This window comes from Rhinopithecus bieti, unplaced genomic scaffold (assembly GCF_001698545.2).
Source record: "Rhinopithecus bieti isolate Rb0 unplaced genomic scaffold, ASM169854v2 scaffold_36008, whole genome shotgun sequence".
Classification (NCBI taxonomy): domain Eukaryota; kingdom Metazoa; phylum Chordata; class Mammalia; order Primates; family Cercopithecidae; genus Rhinopithecus; species Rhinopithecus bieti.
The window spans coordinates 1,846,233-1,854,297 of record NW_016816204.1 but is presented as its reverse complement, the minus strand read 5'-3'; positions in this window follow the sequence as shown (position 1 = coordinate 1,854,297).

Here is an 8,065-nt window from a genome sequence, read left to right as displayed (position 1 = left end):
TGCCCACCTTGGCTTTCCAAAGTGCTGGGATTACAGGCATAAGTCACCGTGCCCAGCCTACACTGCTCTTTTTAAAGGATATCAATGTCTAATCCCCACCCTTCAACCCCATCCCAGTAGTTTAATTATTTATTTATTTGTTTGTTTGTTTTGAGACAGAATATCACTCTGTTGCGCAGACTGGAGTGCAGTGGCGGGATCTTGGCTTACTGCAGCCTCCGCCTTCCAGGTTCAAGTAATTCTCCTGTCTCAGTCTCCAGACTAGCTGAGATTACAGGCGTGCACCACCACATCCAGCTAATTTTTTGCATTTTTAGTAGAGTCGGGGTTTCTCCATGTTGGCCAGGCTGGTCTCGAACTCCTGACCTCAAGTGATTCACCCCCCCCCTTCCCAAAGTGTTGGGATTACAGGTGTGAGCCGTGGCACCCAGCCCCACCCCCATTCCAGTAGTTTTTAAAAGGTGATTCTTATGTGTAGCTGAAGTTGAGAGTCACTATGGTAGGGAATTACAATGGCTATGTTCTTAACAGGTTTTTTTTTTTTTTTTTTTTGAGATGGCGTCTTGCTCTGTCGTCAGGCTGTAGTGTAATGGCGCAATCTCAGCTCACTACAACCTCCACCTCCCTGGTTCAAGCGATTCCCCTGCTTCAGCCTCCCAAGTCTACTAGCTGGGATTACAGGCACATGCCACCATGCTCAGCTAATTATTTGTATTTTAGTAGACACAGGGTTTCACCATGTTGGCCAAGATGGTCTCAATCTCCTGACCTCGTGATCTACCTGCCTCGGCCTCCCAAAGTGCTGGGATTACAGGCATGTGCCACTGTGCCCAGCTGTTCTTAACGCTTTTTTTTAAAGCATGAAAATATGTTAGCTAAAACTTGCTTTCGATTCTCCTTCCAAAGCTTTTTGAATTCAGTGTTAGGTGTTCGCTATGCCAAGAATAAACACTAACAAGAACAAGATGAATATCTTGTTCTGATCCATGTACCTTAACCTACTGGCCTGTAAAAAGAATTTTGTTCTTTGCTGAGTCAACTGTAAAAGAATTTTTGCTTGAAATTAAATATGCAACCCAAGATTGGTTTGCCCAGTGTCACTGTAAGGGCAGGTTAAGTAACAAAGTTTAAAACTCAAGAATGCTGCAGAACACCTTGGGGTGTGTCTAGATAATGCAATTTTCCATTAATATCAAGGTACAAAAGCCAGTACTCCTCTCACTTGCCTGTAAATCTCATGACTTAGCTTAGTTTCTTTTAAGAATAGAATCTTATTATGGTGTTCACAGACAAGTGAAAAAATAATTACATAAAAGTCAAAGTGCATTTTCTTTCATCTCAACTACTGCAATAAAATTTCCAACCAAAGGACAATTCCAGACTCATTTTTCAGAGTTGTTGCTGATGTCTGAACATGTATGATCCATGAGAGTAGGGATATTTTGCTTGTTTGCTTTTTGCTTACTTCCCATCCCAGTAGCATATAGGCTACCGGGCACATAGTAGATACTTGATGAATATTTATTGAATGAATAAATGTTGTGGTTTTGATATTGAATGGTGCCTTCCACTTCTCAAACACTGAAAAACCCAGTGTGAAATTCCTTTTAAAATTTATTATTAATATGAGTGTCTAGAATAAATATTGTAATATGTATCTATTTGAAAGAACCCTTTTCAGCAACCCTTCCTCTTTCCTTCAGGGTGATAAAACTAGTCTGTCCTACTGGGAAGGAACTCAGCGTGGACTCACTCCCTCTCCTCTCTGGCTATAGGAGATACCTTGTGACCAAGACTTGTCCCATCAGAAAATTACATTCCCTAGCTACCCCTGCTCACTTCCCACCACATTGTTGGTTCCTGATGCAAATCAAGATAGTCTGCCTTGTGACTTTTCTGCTAGAGCTAATAAAGAAAATCATCTCTATCTGCTGCAGTTAATTGTGGGTATACTTTGGGAGTCTGGAGCTGGGGGCAGCCATCTTTCCCACCTTGGCGTTGGAACCTGTATGTAGTAGCAAGCCAATCAGAAGCAAGAAGAATTGAAAGGTAGAGAGGGAAGGAGGGAGAGAAAGAGAGAGAGACACTGTTTTCTCATCACCAAACAACTCATATTTATTCTTTTTTAAAATAGGAATATACTTTTGTTTTGGCTATGAAAATAAAAAATGCTAATTGTTAAAATACCAAATTTTTTAAAATGAAGAAAATTAAAGTTATTTTGAGTTCAACACCAAGACACTAGCTTTCTTTTCTTATTTTATTTTATATTTTTATTTTATTATTATGTTTTTGAGACAGAGTCTCGCTCTATCACCCAGGCTGGAATGCAGTAACACAATCTCGGCTCACCGCAACCTCCACCTCCCCAGTTCAAGCCATTCTCCTGCCTCAGCCACCCAAATAGCTGGGATTACAGGCACCCGCCACCATGCCCAGCTAAGTTTTGTATTTTGAATAGAGATGGGATTTCACCATGTTGGCCAGGCTGGTCTTGAGCTCCTGACCTTGTGATCCACCTACCTCGGCCTCCCAGACTGCTGGGATTACAGACGTGAGCCACTGCACCCAGGCTTTTTTTTTCTTATGTTAAACAAAAAATGTTTTTATAACCTCCTTTTATCAGTTTATGTATCATAAATATCTTTTCACATCAGTGAAGATAGATTTATGTCTTTTTTTTTTTTTTCTTCTGTGACGGAATCTTGTTCTGTCGCCCAGGCTGGAGTGCAGGGGTGCAATCTCAGTTTACTGCAACCTCCACCTCCTGGGTTCAAGAGATTCTCTGGCCTCAGCCTCCTGAGTAGCTGAGATTACAGGCAGGTGCCACCACGCCCAGCTAATTTTTGTATTTTTTGTAGAGACGGGGTTTCACCGTATTGGCCAGGCTGGTCTCAAACTCCTAACTTCAGGTGATCCACTCGCCTCAGCCTCCCAAATCCCATGCCTGGCATTACAGGCATGAGCCACTGCACTCACTCTATGTCATTATTTTTAAAAAGGATATAGTATTCTAGAAAAAATATAAAACAAAAACTATATAGTATTCCACCGGGTATATTCACTATAGTTTACTTAACCATCCCTGCTGTTGCAGATGGCTCTTAAAAGCTCTTGACTGTTTTCTGAAAAACAATAAATTTTTCCCCTGAGAATCCCCTCATTCTAAATTTTCCTTGCATAATTTGAATATTTGAAGGTTATTGGTTGGGTAGGGGAGGAGGAGGAAGACTTTTGTGAGCTGGTAAAAACAGAAAATAGTACATTTGTAACTATGAGGACTTTCTTACTAAATAATAAGTGTATTAATCTCATAGAGATGAAAAGTAGACATCGTGATTGGTAAATTTCTTGGCTATTTTTTCAGTTTTTTTTTTTTTTTTTTTTTTTGAGACGGAGTCTCACTCTGTCACCCAGGCTAGAGTACAGCGGCACAATCTCGGCTCACTGCAACCTCCGCCTCCCAGGTTTAAGCGATTCATCTGCCTCTGCCTCCTGAGTAGCTAGGACTACAGGTGTGTGCCACAATGCCTGGCTAATTTTTTGTATTTTTCGTAGAGATGAGGTTTCACCATGTTGGCCAGGCTGGTCTCGAACTCCTAACCTTGTGATCCACCCGCCTTGGCCTCCTAAAGTAGATTTATTTTAAAAAGTGTTTATATATATGCCTGTGGCACAATATTTTGATGCTGACTGTACTACTCTTTGAATGACTAGTAAATCTCTAATTAGGAGGGTGTGGTTAACAGTCATAAGAGTAAACCCAGTTCCACTGGAGGTATTATTTATGCTTTATTAAAATAACAAAGCAAGGCTCAGCAACAGGAAATGAAGTAATAACAGACATCTAGAAAATGTATAAATGGCTGGGTGTGGTGGCTCACGCCTTTAATCCCAGCACTTTGTGAGGTCGAGGGAGGCAGATCATTTGAGGTCAGGAGTTTAGACCAGCCTGGCCAACATGGTGAAACCCCATCTGTACTAAAAATACAGAGATTAGCTGGGCATGGTGGTGGGCACCTGTAATTCCAGTTACTCAGGAGGTTGAGGCATGAGAATAGCTTGAACCCAGGAGGTGGAGGTTATAGTGAGCCCAGATCACACCACTGCACTCCAGCCTGGGTGACACAGTGAAACCCTGTCTCAAAAAAAAAAAAAAAAAAAAAAAAAGAAAATGTAGAAAGAAACATAATCAAAAGCAGAAAATAGACATTTTATCTGTAAGAGGGCGGTTGTCCATTTTCTGTTGCTTATAAGAGAATACCTGAAATTGGGTATTTTATAAAGTAAAGGAATTTACTTCTTGTAGTTATAGAGGCTGAGAAGTCCAAAGTCAAGTGGTTACATCTGGTGAGAGCCTTCCTGCTGGTGGGGACTCTCTAACAGAGTCCACAGGCAGTGCAAGCATAAATTGGCAAGGGGTTGAGAATGCTAGCTCAGGTTTCCCCTCCTCTTCTTTAAAGCCACCAGTTGCATCCCCTGAAAACCCACTAATCCATTAACTCATTAGTTTATCAATATATGAATGTATTAATCCATTAATGAGGGCAGAATTTTCATGGCCCACTCACCTCTTAAAGGCTCCACCTCTCAATATTGCCACATTGAAGATTAAATTTTTTTTTTTTTTTTTGAGACAGAGTTTCTCTCTTGTCGCCCAGGCTGGAGTACAATGGTTCAATCCCGGCTCACTGCAAACTGCCTCCTGGGTTCAAGCGATTCTCCTGCCTCAGCCTCCCGAGTAGCTGGGATTACAGGCACCTGCCACCACGCCCAGCTAATTTTTTGTATTTTTAGTAGAGACAGGGGTTTCACCATGTTGGCCAGGCTGGTCTCGAACTCAGGTGATCCACCCGCCTTGACCTCCTAAAGTTCTGGGATTACAGGCATGAGCCACCACGCCTGGCTCAAAAGTTAAATTTCAATAGGATTTTTAAAGGGGAAAAATATTCAAACTATAGTACAGGTTATAAAAGCAAGATGGTGAAATGAAATCATATCTTGAAAGACGTTATAAATTACAAACAAGAACATATAAATGAATAACTTTTGGATACTCTTGACATTCTTTTCCAACGTGGTAGGCTTCTCTTGAAATGGGAGCCAATTGCCTGGCACGGTGGCTCATGCCTGTAATCCAAAAAAAAGAAATGGGAGCCAATTATAATAGAAACCATTGCATTACTATAATGAAATATCTTTGACAGAATCATTTTCAAAAAGAGATGTAGGGAGCATGAAGCTGCTCTCTGTGAGTTGCCACTCACCCTTTATGCTTCCCATTTATAAGCAACCGCTCTGTTTTTATTGTCCTGTTTCCTGGTTAGTTTTGGAGAGCTAAACTTTGTCCCATAATAAGGAAACTTGTTAGGAGTAAAGACATTGTTAGGAACAACTGTAGATGAGACTCTAAATCATTGCCATAGAATTACAGGAAACGACTTCAAATTGAAGTATAGAAATTTGAAGTATAGGCATGAGAATTTCTGTTGACCTTTTATCTGAGTTATTAAAGAGAAAATGGCAATGAGGCCCTGTAGAGCCCCATCTAAAAGTGTGAAAGCTTAGTAATTTTTTTCCTTTTTTTTTTTTTTGAGATGGAATTTTGTTGTATCACCCAGGCTGGAGTCCAATGGCACGGTCTCAGGTCACCACAACGTCCGCCTCCCAGGTTCAAGCGATTCTCCTGCCTCAGCCTCTGGAGTAGCTGGGATTACAGGCACCCGCCACCACAACCAGATAATTTTTGTATTTTTAGTAGAGATGAGGTTTCTCCATGTTGGCCATGGCTGGTCTCGAACTCCTGACCTCAGGTGATCCACCCACCTCGGCCTCCCAAAGTGCTGGGATTACAGGTGTAAGCCACCAAGCCTGGCCAAAATTTAGTAATTTGTGCTGTGACAATGGAATTTAATTTCTTCCTTCTCCTCCTCCTCCTCTTTCTTCCTTTATCTCTCCTTCTTCTTAGTTGTCTCTTCTTCCTCTTCTCCTCCTCCTTCTTCTTCTCCTTCCTCTTACTTTTTTGAAATAGGGTCTTGCTCTGACACCTAGGCTGGAGTGCAGTAGCATGATCATAGCTCTCTGTAACCTCAAACTTCTGGGATCAAATGATCATCTCACCTCAGCCTCCTGCGTAGCTAGGACTGTAAGTGTACACCACCATATCCAGCTAATTTTTTTGTTGTTAGAGATGGGATCTGGCTATGTTACCCGGATTGGTCTCAAATTCCTGACCTCAAGCCATCCTCACCTTGGCCTCCCAAAGCACTGGGATGACAGATGTGAGCCACTGTGCCTAGTCTATTTTCACTTTTTTAAGTTTAAGAAATATTTGCCATCGACTATAGAAGCTCTCAATTTCTATATGTTCTCTAAGAATTTGATCATTTTTGAAGAAAAAATAAATTTGAGAAAGAAAACTTTTTTTTTTTAAAAACCTTTAAGGGGCTCTAGGCCTGGTACAGTAGCTTACACCTGTAATCCCAGCACTTTTGGAGGCCGAAGTGGGCAGATCATCTGAGGTCAGGAGTTCAAAACCAGCCTGGCCAACATGGTGAAATTCCATCTCTACAAAAACACAAAAATTAGCCAGGTATCATGGCTGGTGCCTATAATCCCAGCTACTCAGGAGGCTGAGGTGGGAGAATAGCTTGAACCTGGGAAGCAGAAGTTGCAGTGGACCGAGATTGTGCCACTGCACTCCAGCCTAGTCGACAGAGCGAAACTCCATCTCAAAAAAAAAAAAAAAAAAAAAAGAAAAGAAAAAAGATCAGGTGCAATGGCTCACGCCTGTAATCCTAGCAGTCTGAGAGGCCGAGGTGGATGGATCACCTGAGGTCAGGAGTTTGAGACCAGCCTGGCCAACATGGGGAAGCCCCGTCTCTAGTAAAAATACAAAACATTAGCCAGGCATAGTGGCATGCCTGTAATCCCAGCTACTTGGGAGACTGAGGCAGGAGAATCGCTTGAGGGCGGAGGGGAGGAGGAGGGGGAGGGGAGGGTTAAGAAAAGAGGAAGGAGGAGGAGGAGAAGCAAAAAAATAGTAAGTAAAAAAATCAACAGAAAATATGAACAGAGTTTTAAAAATTAGCCAAAATGAATAGGCAACAATAGAAAGGGAAAATATCTGCAAAGCTACTAAGCGTAAAGAGCTAAAATCGTTCTTATATAAAGAGTTCATATGGGCCGGGCACCGTGGCTAACGCCTGTAATCCCAGCACTTTGGGAGGCCGAGGCGGGCGGATCACGAGGTCAGGATATCGAGACCATCCTGGCTAACATGGTGAAACCCCGTCTCTACTAAAAATACAAAAAATTAGCCAGGCATAGTGGCGGGCCCCTGTCGTCCCAGTTACTCGGGAGCTGAGGCAGGAGAATGGCGTGAGCCTGGGAGGCGGAGCTTGCAGTGAGCCGAGATGGCGAGTTCATAAGAATTGATAAAATTACACTAGGCCTCAAGGAAATGAATAAGCAAATGACATAATATTAGTGTAAAAACATATAGGAAAAATGTTCCGTTTCATTAGAAACCAAGGAAATGCAAACTAAATAATAATATATCAGTTTTCACTTAAGAACTTAGTAAATATTTTAAATTATCATATCGAACAAGCGAGGGTATTATAAACAGGTTCTATCATGCATTGCTTGAGTCTTGATAAACCTCTGCCCATTGGCCTGGTAATTCCACATCCCCGTATCCATAAATATGTCTGGGGAAATAAAACTAATGCTCAAACCAAGTGATTCTGCTAAATATGAGGTTTTAGGAATTATAGAAAACAACTGTGAAAAAATTGTACGTAAGAAACATTAAAGCTTTGAAACAGAAAGTCAGTGAGGGAGGATGGGAGATGGAGAATGAATACAAGTAAGGAAAGGGAAAACAGTGCAATTTTGGAAACACTCAGAGTCAGTTACATGGAGACATTTGAGGAAAACTGGGAACTAAAGATGTATTTTTTTTTCATAGCGTTGTAACCACCCAAGGGGTTCACCTTGCCTGCTGCCTAGACAGAGCCGATTCATCAAGACAGGGGAATTGTAAATTTTTTTTTTTTTTTTT